Source organism: Pantherophis guttatus, chromosome 2, assembly GCF_059756535.1.
Source record: "Pantherophis guttatus breed Tessera chromosome 2, ASM5975653v1, whole genome shotgun sequence".
Taxonomy (NCBI): Eukaryota; Metazoa; Chordata; class Lepidosauria; order Squamata; family Colubridae; genus Pantherophis; species Pantherophis guttatus.
In genome coordinates, this window is record NC_142064.1 from 156331768 (window position 1) to 156345249 (window position 13482).

Sequence of the window (13482 nt, forward strand, 5' to 3'; positions counted from 1 at the left end):
GCTCTACTTGTAATAAAACTGCTTTATAGGATTCCATTATAATTTCTCACTTCAGTGTCTGAGAATTTTGAATGTATATTTGTATGTACAGCAAGGCAAGTCATATCAAATGCTTATTCTTTTACAGAGGATTGTCCATCACATTTTTAAAAACTAGTACCGGTATATTCTATAGGAATTCTGTGTTTCATGAAATACATGGAGGTTTCTGCAAAACAAATGAGAGGTGCTTATTTTATTATACATTACATGTATTTTGCTACCTTTCATAAGGATTAAGGTTTATCCTTCTTTGAAAGATTCAAGAAGAGGTCCCAAAAGTTCAGTTGCTTTTTGAAAATGCTTTTGGGACAACTGTGACCTGGATGACTGATAATCTCCATAGAAATTCAGGAAGAGGGAGCCAATACAGCAGGAAAGAAGTGAAAATGTTTTTTAAAAATTGACAAAATTAGTTAAACAATTCTCAAATATTTTATTAATTTTACGTGTAGCCCTTACATTTTCACTGGCAGAGGCACCACAGGCCAGTCCTTTGCTGTTTCCAGGGCAGCCCAGCAGGCCAGACCTAAGCACTCACGGGCCAGAGCCTTGAGTTTGACACCCCTGCATTAGATAGTTATGATAGTAAAATCAAACAGTGATTGTGAAGAACTGCAAAATGACCTCTCAAAACTGAGGCAGAATATTCCATAAGAGAAAATAGATACCCCTGAGAAAATAAAATTTGCCAAGGATTATAGAAGAACAAAGGCAAATTATGAATGGACCTAGAATGATAAGGGAAATTTCATCAGCAATTTCATCAGAGTAAACCAGAAAAGGTACTGTGGCCAGATGGACTAGTATCAGGGGTGAAATCTAAAAATTTTCGCTACTGGTTCTGTGGGCATGGCTTATTTAGTGGACGTGCTTGGGGGATCATGTGACCAAGTGGGAGTGGCCAAGTCGACGTCACTTCTTTGCCCTTTTTTGACCTACAAAAAGAAAATATACCAATTATTTAATGCAATTAATACTTAAATAAGAATAAACGAAGTACACAAAACAATAAGAGGTACACAAATATTTACATAAGAGTAATAAAAGTGTTGTCTTCGATGTTGCTTCTTTGCACCAATGATAATAATGACCTACAAAAAGAAGATATACCATGATATACAAATTTAACCATTTAATACTTAAAATAAGAATAAAAGAAGTACACAAAACAATAAAAAAAAATAAAACACTTACATAAAACTGTTAGTTGTCTTTAGCTTTAAGATGTTTCCACATAGCTATTTCAGTGACATTCTCCTCACTTCCACTTTTTTTGAACTTGATGCGTGGATCATTGGCTGAGTGATGGTGTTTTCTGAACCACTTTTTCACTGCAGGAATAGGGTCCCATTTTGGAAGAGGTAGGCCAGTAACGCTGATGGTCATGAGGTTGGTTAAATTGGAAACGGTTAGGCGACTTCTGCTCTCTGAACATATGAAGTTCATTTTCAAAAAAACCCTTTCCACTTCTGCAGAACTTACGGCAATTGTTCTGACAGTATCTTTTGCTTTTTTAATACTGTCAGGAATTGCATACCTCTTCGAATCTTTTAACACATTTCAACAAAATCTCTATAGTCGTTGATGTTAATGTTGTAATCGAAAATGTCACCAAATGTGCGCAGTTGTTCTTCAGCTGTGGTCCATGGAACAACTACTTCCTCAAAATCCCAGTACTCTGGCACCAAAAAATGTAGAAACTATAATTTATTTGTGGTGTCTTGCAATTGGCTACCAGTTTTTAAATGTTCACAGTCCGTCCGTGAAATTTCTGCAAATTTGTTATGATGCTTCCTAAAAGTCTTTCCCGATAAAGTCTAACAAATTGATGATTTTCTACAAAGTTTATATTTCTGAAGGTTTCTGAAGTAATTAGTCCATTAACTTTTCTATCGTATGGGCCCTTTCCCTTTGTAAGCAGTTTAAATGTAAAAGTTTAAATTGCAGTGCAGTTGAAAGAAGTGAGATTTCTTCCACAATATCAATCATCAATGCCAAATCATTTAAGAAATATTTATTTACCAGATGGGCAACCATACCTGAGTATTTTGCATTTGCATGAAAATATTGATGTAGCACTGGATAAGCATGCCACACAGCTATGGCTGCCCTTAAACTACAGGTGGCCCATCTTGGCCCAAAAACTCGACCAATCCTTATGATGTTAATGTCAAGTTCTTCAGATATTTCATCAAGTTCAATTCGGTTCTTATTGGATTGCTGAAAAATGGAGCATAACTTATCAATAAATATTTTAAAATGATTTACTTGCTTTATTTCCTTTATGGTGTCATCTAAAACAAGTTGGTGGCAATGGTTCAAGCAGTGCCATATGTTTGGAAACTCTCTTGCTATTCTAGTGCTCACTCCATATTTTCTCCCAAGCATAATGCTGGCACCATCAGAGCAGAACGCTATTAAATTTTTTGCAGGTAGTCCTGGGTAAACCCAACCTTACGTGAACTTTCAAAAACTGCAGAACATATTGTCTCTGCATCTTGTTTCTTCAATTCAACAAGCTTGACAAAAATTGTTGGTGGGTCCTCTGAGTCCTCAACTTCTACGAACACTATCAAAACCGGTTTGCAGGATACTGTTGAGGCATCATCAATGATCAGACATATTTTCAGATTCTGCTCAATGATGCTGGTAAACATTTGGGTTTTAATTTCGTTTGCAATACACTCAACTATTTTCACCACTGTTGGCCTTGAATGCAATCCTACTCCCAGATCTACTCCATTTTCAGTTTGTAATTCTATCAATTCCTCTATGTTTGAAATTGGTCTGCATGCTTTTGCCAGGCTGTAAACAGTTTTGAACATTTTAGAAGTGGTGCCATATTGCCTTTCAGAAATCTTGTCCATTGCTTTTGTTATGGCTTCCTGCTCCACTTGTTTTACGTTGTCTCTACAAATGGTGTGGGATTTTGATATGAAATGTTCTCTCATTTTCTTCCTTAGAGACGCCTGCTGCACTTCCTTGTTTTTCCCAGCCTCCTCAATCTTGAAAAGCTTCCACTCTTTGGACACATGAATACCACTTTTTATTGTGAAGTCATGTTTTGCACAGTACTTGCAACCTAGTTTCTTGTTTGAAACTTCCAACCTGTCATACCTCTCTTGGAAGTTGCTGTACTGTTGCATGGTCCAGTAGTCTGGAAGAATGCTTTCAATTTTGGGTGCGGCGGGTGACTCAATACTTGACTTGCTACTTTCTCCGGTTTCAAGTGGTGGATGTGGTGGTGTTTGTGATGCTTGGGATGGTTTTGGATCATCCAAGGCCACTTTTTTTTTTTTAGAAGTTTTTTTTATTTTTTACACAAACACACATACAAATATACATTGTATTTTTTCTGAACAGAGTGTTGGCCAGTTCACAGATTTAAACAGTTTTTAGTCATTTCAACTAAATTTAAAATTTCTATACTTCTTTTTTGCCATAATATTTATTCTCTCTATTTTAAAAAAAAACACCAATATTACCCTTCATCCTAACCTCTTATCTTAACCAAATTCAATTTTTCCCTTCCATTCTATATTGTATCCCTCAAATTTAAGATCTAACCTAATATGATTCCTAGTATTTCCTTGTATTCCTTTATTATAATTTTTGGGGTTTTCTATTGTCATCTATTTCAATATCCATCATCTTAGTACAAATTAATTATGTGGTGTTACAATCATTCATTTCTTATAAGACTAATAAACCCAATTGTTTTATAGCATACATTTCCTTAAATAATACAATCCAACTTCTCAAAAAAATCAATTAATTATATAGCCATCTTTTTTCTTTATAGAATAATCATAAACCAAATAACTTTCCCCATATATTTCTTTATATCAATTCCTGGAATGTAAACATGAATATTCCAATTATTCCAATTTCCATACAATCCCACTTCTTAGAAAATCAATTAATTATGTAGCCATCTTTTCTCTTCATATGATAATAATAATAAACCAAATAGCTTTCTCCATATATTCTTCAAAACAACCCCTTAATCATTTCTATTTTCACCACAATATGCAATTAAAAATATTTCAATTATTACAATTTCCCTAATTAAGTTTGAAGATATTCTAGCTGTTATCCTTTAATTTATTAAACTTATTCATATTTCTAAAACATCATTATCTAGGCTCCAGAAATGCAGATAACAATGTTCCAAATATTGTTCAATTCATATTTCAATTCTAAATATCTATAACATATTCCTCTTTCATTTCTTTCTCCTTTTCTCCCTTTCTATTTTTATTTTTGCCTTTTTCTTTCCCCTTTTTTTCTTTTGTGCTTTAAAATCTTGAACTCTCCTATTTTGCCCTATATTTCCCATTATTTCCCATCTCTTTTCCCTTTTTCTTATTTTCCAACTGTTAATCCCAGTGTAATCATTTTGTATTTCAAAGTCCTGGACTCTTCTATTTTGCCCTGTATTTCCTGTTGTTTTCCACCCTTTTTCTCTCTTTCTTGTCTTTCCACTGTTAATCCCAGTGTAATCATTTACTTTTTTTATATTCTTTCTATTCCACCCTTCTTTCCTTCTTTGTCTCTTTCCACCCTCTCTGTTTTTTCCATTGTTAATCCCAATGTAATCTCTAAAAGCCTCCTTTTTATTGTTACTATCCACATAATCATTTAATTTTCCACAGTCAATCTCGTTATCTTTATCTTCTTCTTTATTTTCAATCTCGATGTCTTGCTTCTCCGTTGTTATTTCCTTGTCAGCTTGAGTATGCTCTAACACAATTTTTGGGTCCTCAGGTTTCGGTTCTCCATGTAACATTATAATTATTTCCCTTATTTCCGTTTTCCATGACGAATACATCATTTTCATCATTTCTCTAATTTCCTGTGCCATTTTATTCTTTCTAGGTTGGTATTATTCAAATTTAAAAGTTTGTTGTATTTCTCTTCTTTTTTTTTCTCCAAAGTCAAGCTGCTTGCAAACAAAGAAATCCTCCCCAAAAGTTCCCACGGCTGTTATCTCTATTAAAGTTCAGAGTTTTCCAAAACAAAAGTTCCAAATTGCAATGTTCTTATTGCTCCTGAAGGTGTCTCTCTACAATCCACAATTCCAATTAGCAGTCTAACAAAGTATCCATTTTGTTTCAATCCAGGTTAACAGTCTTTACTAATTTCTCTTTTCTTCTTTTAACTTTGAAAATGCCAAATCAATTTTATAGTCCAGTCCAAATTAAACAATAGGTTCTTCCCCTCTTTTTTTTTTTTTTAGTACAGCACTTCTATTGCAGGGCTTAATTTCCAGTTTCTCTTTTGTTTTTCTTAACATTCAAGGAAAAGGATCTGCTTATTTTCTTTCCACTCCTTTAGCCAATTTTGGGGTTATTTCTTCTAATTTTTAAAATTCTCCAAGCATTTTTATTCAAAAGGCAATTTTCTTTTCGGGAACTTCACAGAGCCACAAAAAGCTCAAAAAGCAACTTTCACACTTTACACACAAAAAATGTCACATACAGCTTTGTGAGATTTTGTGTGTTTGTGTAGTGAGAGTGAAACACTACAGAAACACACAAAATCTCAGAAAGCTGCACAAATATTTTATTATTTTATTTTATATATATATTTAGATAAAAGCAGCTAAATTTAAAACTTCCTAAATTTTAAATGGCTATGTCTAAAAAAAAATAATTCCTAAAAAAAACCCAATTAACTATTTTTTTAAAGCTGCCCCCCTCCACAAAAAACCAGTTACTTACACAATAGAAGGCGCAAACAATCCCAGCGGCTGCACTAAGTATGCAAGACCGGGGATTGGGGGGGCACGCTAGGCAGCAACCGGCAATGCTTACCTTTTTTAGTGAGCGGCCATCGGTAAGGCATCTGAGCGAGGTGAGGCATCTGAGCAAGGTGAGGCAAGGCGTCCGAGCAAGGTGAGGTGAGGCGTCCGAGTGGGCAGGCGTCGGCGAAGTAGCTGGGCTGCATGGAAAATGGGAACTTATATAGGCCGGAGGTGGGGTGGGTGGGCCGGAAGCGTTGAGTGGCGGGAAAAGCGAGTGGTGGGAAAAGCAAATGGTGGGAAAAAGCAGCAAGCAGGCAAGCAGCCGACCGGGTGATTGGGTGGACATGGGTGGAGCCAGGGATTATTGCTACCGGTTCGGTGAACCAATGGCCATCATCACTACCGGTTCGGACGAAATGGTCCAAACCAATAGCATTTCATCCCTGACTAGTATATATTATATATGTTTTGAAGATGAACTTTTATGCCTTTACAAGACATTATGGATTCTATATACAAGGTAGAAAAACTTGCTATCTAAAGAAGGAGAGGACTCTCTAGCAAAGAATTTCAGACCAATATCATTGATGAATAAGGATTATAAACTGTTCATAATTATTTTAGTGGAAAGATTGAAAATAATTTTGTGAGACTTTGTTCATTCAGATCAGTGGTTTTTATTAACATGTAATCTAACAGTGTCTTTCAAGACAGTTGAAAGTTAATGTTAGATTAATTAATGTGTTGGATATTTTGGAATATTTGGAACAACATAATGAGAAACAAGCTGCGTTTATCTTTCTAGATGCAGAGAAGGCTTTTGACAACTTAAACTGGACTTTTATGTTTAAGGTTTTTGAAGATATGAGTTGTGGAGATAATTTTATAAAATGGGTGAAATTAATTTATACTTCACAGACAGTGCAAACAATTGTTAATAATGATTTAACCAAACCATGTGAGTTTGAAAAAGGAGCAAGACAAGGCTGCCCATTGTTTCCTGCTTTGGATTATTTTAATTCTTGAAATATTAAATCAAGATATTAGAAAAGATGAGAGGACATGAGCACAATGATTAAAACAGAATAATATAAAGTTAAAAGATTTTGCAAATGTTTTTGCTGTTGGTTTTAGCAGACCCCTTAAAGAGAATTAAATTTCTAATAAAATTTCTATATAGCTGCCCTGAGTCACCTGCTCAGAAGAAAATTTAATAAATAAATAATGAGTAAATTAAAAGAATTTGGTGCCTTAGTAGATTTCATGATTAATAAATAGAATATTTTCTTAACAAGAAATATGAAGACATAAAATCAAACAGATTTGATGTAGAAAATTGTCAGGCACTAAACACCAAGAAATACACATTGTGATTTTTCTAAGCAGATATCTTTATTGTTTCTCACCAATAGACAGAAATTTTTGATAAACTAAAGCAGACTACTTGCATCATAAAACATATACCCTTGGAATTATTATGGAGGAGCTGTCCATGCCCTATGTCTCTCACACAAACTATCTAAACTGTGTTGTCTCTTCCTCTAAACTACACTCCCCCCACTCCTGGAAATCCAGACAATATTTCATCACAAAAATGGCTATTTTTAATGAGAAGAAAGTGACATCTTTGGGTATAACTATGACAAACATGAATTCTACCTAACAATGACAAAATAATTTCAAAATAATTATGTTAAGATGTGGAATGAAGTTAAAAAAGATATGTCCAATGGTGCAAGGTACACTTGTCACTGTTAGGTAGAATTTCTATGATTAAATGAGTGTTATACCTAGAATGCTATTTCTGTTTCAGAACGATACCTGTTTTGACAAATGATGTTCCATTTAAACAATGACAGAAGGACACATTTAAATTTGTATGGCAAGGGAAAAAACATAAGTTAAATATAATGTGCTAAAAGATGTGAAGGAAAGAGAAGGATTAGATCTACTGAATTTAAAACTATATTTTTGCTGCCTGCTGTTCAACTTGGATGAAAGAGTTGATATTATTAAGGAGTAGAAGGATATTAGATTTAGAAAGTCATGATCTGAGATTTTGGATGGTGTAAATATTTATGGTATGATAAAACTAATGTATGAATGAATCTAGACTTTAAAAATGATTATTTAGCCAGGCTATACTTAAAATGTGGAATAAATATAAATTTTGTGGATTTCAGCACAAAAACTATTTTGTAGATGAAAAATGAGAAGTAAATACACAGGGTTAATTTACTGTGATGTACTAGAATTTTCTCAAAGGAATTGTAAAGCGAAATCAAAAGAAAATCTCGTAATAGAAGGATATCCATATCAACAAGCATTTTTATGTACAATTATCAGAAGGGTTTAAAGTGAATAAAAGATTTTATAGAGAACATTGTGCCCCAAGGTGAGATCTGCACCCTCCCTTTTGGCCTTCTGAAAGGGCCTGATGGGGCCATGTCATACTGGAGATGGTTAATGAACTGAGATAAGAACCCCGCCCCCTTCTCCCCATTTGCATCTACTCCCTTCCTTGCCATCTTCATTAATGTTTACATCAATTTAAGTGTTAATATTCTTTTAATGTTTTATCTTGTTATGATTATTGGTTGTAAACCACCTAGAGTCATCTCTAGGAGCATATAAATTAAATAAATAAATAAATAAATAAGATTGAGTTTGAAATAGGATTTTATACAAATGATGAATATGTTATTCCTACAGTGTGCACAGTTTTGTTGAAATATTAAATATGAGGCAGAAGAAGAACAAATGAAAGTATGTATGAAAAATGGGCTAAAAACTTTGGTTATAATATATAAATGGATCTATGGGAAAATGTGATTGAAAGGAATGGAATTCACTTTATATTCCAGATTAAAGAGAATTTATCAATAGCATTTGTCATCAGAGTAATTATCTAGTATATATAAAGGTTCCATCTTAGGCCCAGTACTTACAATATCTTCATAAATGACTTAGATGAGGGAATAGAAGGGGAACTCATAAAATTTGCAGATGACACTTAGCTGGCAGGAATAGCCAACACCTCAGAAAACAAGCTCAGGATCCAAAAAGATCTTGACAGTCTTGAACAATGGGCTCTATCCAACAAAATTAAATTTAATTTGAAGAAAAGCAATGTTTTACACCTGGGCAGGAAAAACCAAAGGTACAAGTACAGATTAGGCGAAACCTGGTTCAAAAACAGTAACTGTGAGAGGGACCTTGGAGTCTTAGTCAGTGGTGGGATTCAATTTTTTTAACAACCAGGTCTGTGGGCGTGGCTTAGTTGGGGGTGTGGCTTGGTGGTCATGTGACCGGGTGGGTGTGGCTAGCTGGTCATGTGACCAGTGGGCGTGGCTATCTGCATAGGGACTACAGAGGGCTGAAAAAAGTCATTTCTGACTGGTCCTCGCACTTTTGACCGGTCCTCGCACTTATGACCATCCTCACATTTATGCCCTCTGAGTAGTCCATATGCACAAAAGGACTACCCAGAGGGCTGAAAAAAGTGATTTCTGACTGGTCCTCGCACTTTTGACCGGTCTTCACACTTTTGACTGGTCATCATTTATGCCCATTGTAGCATTCTTAACAACCGTGTCACTCATTTCACAACTGCTTCTCTTCACCATGGTGACAAGATAGGGCAAAAATGTAAAATGTGAGGACAGTCGTAAGTTCAAGGACTGGTCAAAAGTGTGAGGACCAGTCAAAAATAACTTTTTCAGCCCTCTGAGTAGTCCATATGCACAAAAGGACTACCCAGAGGGCTGAAAAAAGTGATTTCTGACAGGTCCTCGCACTTTTGACCGGTCTTCGCACTTATGACTGGTCATCATAGCCCATTGTAGCATTCTTAACAACCGTGTCACTCATTTCACAACTGCTTCTCTTCACCATGGTGACAAGATAGGGCAAAAATGTAAAATGTGAGGACAGTCGTAAGTTCGAGGACTGGTCAAAAGTGCGAGGACCAGTCAGAAATAATTTTTTCAGCCCTCTGAGTAGTCCATATGCATAAAAGGATACAGCAATAGAGAGGGATGAAGGAAGGGAAGGGAAATTAGAGTAGGAGTGAGGGTAAGAGAGGGAGGAAGAGAGGAGGAGAAGGAGAAAGGAAGAGGAAGTAGGGAGAAGAAGAAGAAGGGGAGGAAGAGAAAGTAAGAAGGAAAGAAAAGAGAGAGGTGGTAGGTTTGAGGAGAAAGATTGCTGTACAATAAAAAAGATGAAAGGGAAGAAAGCCAACCCCAAACAAATATAAAGATATTAAGATAAAGAATGAATTGTTAAACTTTAAAGAATAAAAGAGAACAAATATGAATAAATAACAATAATTAGAAACACACATACAAACATACAATGTATTTTCTTTGAACAGAGTATTTGGCCGGTTCACAAATTTAAACAGTGTTTAGTCATTTCAATTAAATTTATAATTTCTATATTTCCTTTTTGCCATATTTATTCCTCATCTATTTTTGTAAAAAACCAATATTACCCTTCATCTTCATCTCTAATCTTAATCAAATTCAATTTTTCCCTTCTATTCTATATTATACCCCTTCCCATTGTCATCTATTTTTATATCCATCCTCACATTGGTTAATTATGTAATATTACAGTTGTTTAATATAAATTCAACATTTTAATATAAATCAATTAGTTATATAACTACCTTTTTTGTATATTAATCAATATGAACATGAATATTCCAATTATTTCCATGCAATCCAATTTCTTACAAATCAATTAATTATATTTACCAATAATAATAAACCAAATAATTTCCCCCATATATTCCTCCAAACCACAACTTAACCATTTCTGCTTTCAACACAATATACAATTAATAGTATCTCAATTATTACAATTCCCTAGTTAAATAGAGCTTTTTTTCATTTGTGTTTTAAAATCTTGAACTCTCCTCTTTTGCCCTAAATTTCCCATTGTTTGCACCTACCTTTTTTGGTGAGGAAAAAGAAAAGAAATCTGCCTGCTAATTTTCCAACGTTGCAACAACAGCAAAGCCAACAGCCTGCTTTACTTTCTGTTTCATTTTTCAGCATAGCTAGGGGAAAAAAATCTGCTCCAGGACTCTTTGCAAGCAAGCAGCAGAGCCCTGAGCAAAACAGCTGAGAGCAAATCAGCTGAGAGTTGGGAGCCGATCTAAGCAAGGGCTAATTAGCCTATGCTGAAGCTCCGCAGGCCAATAAATTTACAAAAAAACACCGAACCCTTTGTTAAATTGCTGGCTCGCCCACCCCTCGCCCACCACTATTTATTGGCAATAAATAGTGGTGCGGAGGGGCGGGGCAAGGGGCGGGGCGACCCAGCAATTTAACAAAGGGTTCGGCCGAACCCCCTAGAACCGGCAGAATCCCACCACTGGTCTTAGTGTACAATCACTTAAACATGAGTCAGCAATGTGCAACAGCAGGCAAAAAAGCTAATACAATCCTTGGTTGTATAAACAGAGGCTTAGAATCAAAATCATGTGAAGTATTAGTACCACTTTATAAAGTCTTAGTAAGGCCACACCTGGAATACTGTGTCCAGTTTTAATCACCACATTACAAAACAGATGTTGAGACTGAAAAAGTTCAGAGAAGAGCAACTAAGATATTAAAGATCTGGAGACTAAAACATGAAGAACGGTTGCAAGATTTGGGTTTTGCTAGCCTAGAGAAAAGAAGGACTAGGGTGGACAGAGTAGCAGTATTCCAGTATTTGAGAGGTTGCCACAAAGAGGAGGGGCTCAATTTATTTTCCAAAGCACCAGAGGGCAGGACAAGAAACAATGGATGGAAACTAATCAAGGAAAGAAGCAACCTGGAATTAAGGAGAAACTTCCTAACAATGAGGACAATTAACCAGTGGAACAGTTTTCTTCAGAAGTTGTGGGTATTTCATCATTGGAGGTTTTTAAGAGACTGGACAGTCACTTGTCTGAAATGATAGGGTCCCCTGCTTGAGCAGAGGACTGGACTAGAAGACCTCCAAGGTACCTTCCAGCTCTATAGCAATAGCATTTAAACTTAGATACTGCTTTACAGTGCTTTACAGCCCTCTCTAAGCAGTTTACAGAGTCAGCATATTGCCCCCAACAATCTGGATCCTCATTTTACCGACTTCGGAAGGAAGAATGGAAGGCTGAGTCAACCTTGAGCCTGGTGAGATTTGAACTGCCAAATTGCAGTCAGCAGAAGTAGCCTGCAATACTGCACTCTAACTACTGCGCCACCGTGGCTCATTGTATTCTGTCTGTCTGATTGATTGATTGATTGATTGATTGATTGCAGATACTTTGAATCTTTGCTAGAATTGTAAAAAACATGAAGTAATATTTTACCATGTTTGGTGTAGATGTAAAAAAGCTAAAAAGCGGATACAAATACCGTATTTTTCAGAGTATAAGACCCACCTTTTTCCCCCCAAAAAGAGGGTGAAAATCTGGGTGAGTATTATACTCTGAATGTAGCCTCGCCCAGCTTCTCAAACAGAGGCTTCAGGAGCTGAAAAAAGCATCAGAAAAGAAGCTTCAGAAAAGAAGCCCCCAAACAGCTTCAGAAGCTTTTTTTCTGAAGCTCTGTATCGGAGGCTTTCAGAGGCAGGAAAAAAAGTTTTTTTCTGAAATGGAGTTTCAGAAGTTTCAGAGGCAGAAAAAAAAGCAAAAAAAAGCAAGGCACATCGCTCACAACCAAGGAACCTGTTGCTAAAATTCACCTCTGGGAACAGCTGATTGGGAGTATTCCAGGAGGCCGATCCACCTGTCAATCAGCTTTTTTCTTATTTCCCTACCCAAAAACTATGGTGTGTCTTATACTCCAAAAAATACGGTACATATATTAATCCATAAACTTTTAAAGATTTAAGTACAAATGTCCACTTTTCTAATGGACAGACAACTAAAAAAAAGTCGTAATTTTTTAAAATATATGATAACAGTGAAACTACTATACTACTGTATATGCTCACGAGTGGGAAAATTTGACATTTCCTGCAATAGCGGAATGGCTGGTGAAGATAATGGAATTTGTAGAGATGGCTAAATTAACCTCTTTGATTACAGAAAAAAAAAATCTATTTATGGCTGACTAGAAACTCCATATAGATTTTTTTGCAGAAAAAAAATGCACTCTTGATTTGCGGTTCTGATGATTAGAAAAAATTGGAGAATGAAAAAAAAGATTTAGGTTAGGTTACTATTGCTATTGCTACACAGATAATAGAAAAAATGAAGGGTTTTTTGGTAATCATAACATAAGAGACAATATTGTAATTGTTCCTGTATTTGCTGTAGAAGAAATTGGAGGCTTTTTCTCTCTATTTCTTTTGGTTTTCTTCTATAATTTTTCTTTTCTTTATTGTTTTGTTTGCTTTTTTATCCTTTATTAGCATGTGTTAGTTTTTATGTTCTTTGTAGATCTTTAATTAAAATTTTATAAACAGAACAAACGACCTCTCTAAACTGGATTCACAATTGCAAATACAATTCAGTATGAGCAAGTATAAAATAATCCATGCTGGCACAAACAAATATTGCCTATATATTAATGGAATTTGAATTGGAGTGATCAACCAGAAAATGAATCTTGGAATCATGGTAGACAGCTTTGTGAAATGTCAGCTGGTGGGGAGCTGTTATAAAAAGGCATATTCTGTGCTTAGAATCCTTATGGAGGGAATTGAAGGTGGAAATT

At 35.4% G+C, this 13482-nt stretch overlaps 1 pseudogene; it reads right to left on the reverse strand.

Annotated features, from left to right (window-relative positions):
- Positions 1-2668: 2668 nt before the first annotated feature.
- On the reverse strand, positions 2669-5991 carry LOC148115389 (E3 SUMO-protein ligase KIAA1586-like; annotated as a pseudogene).
- Positions 5992-13482: the final 7491 nt, after the last annotated feature.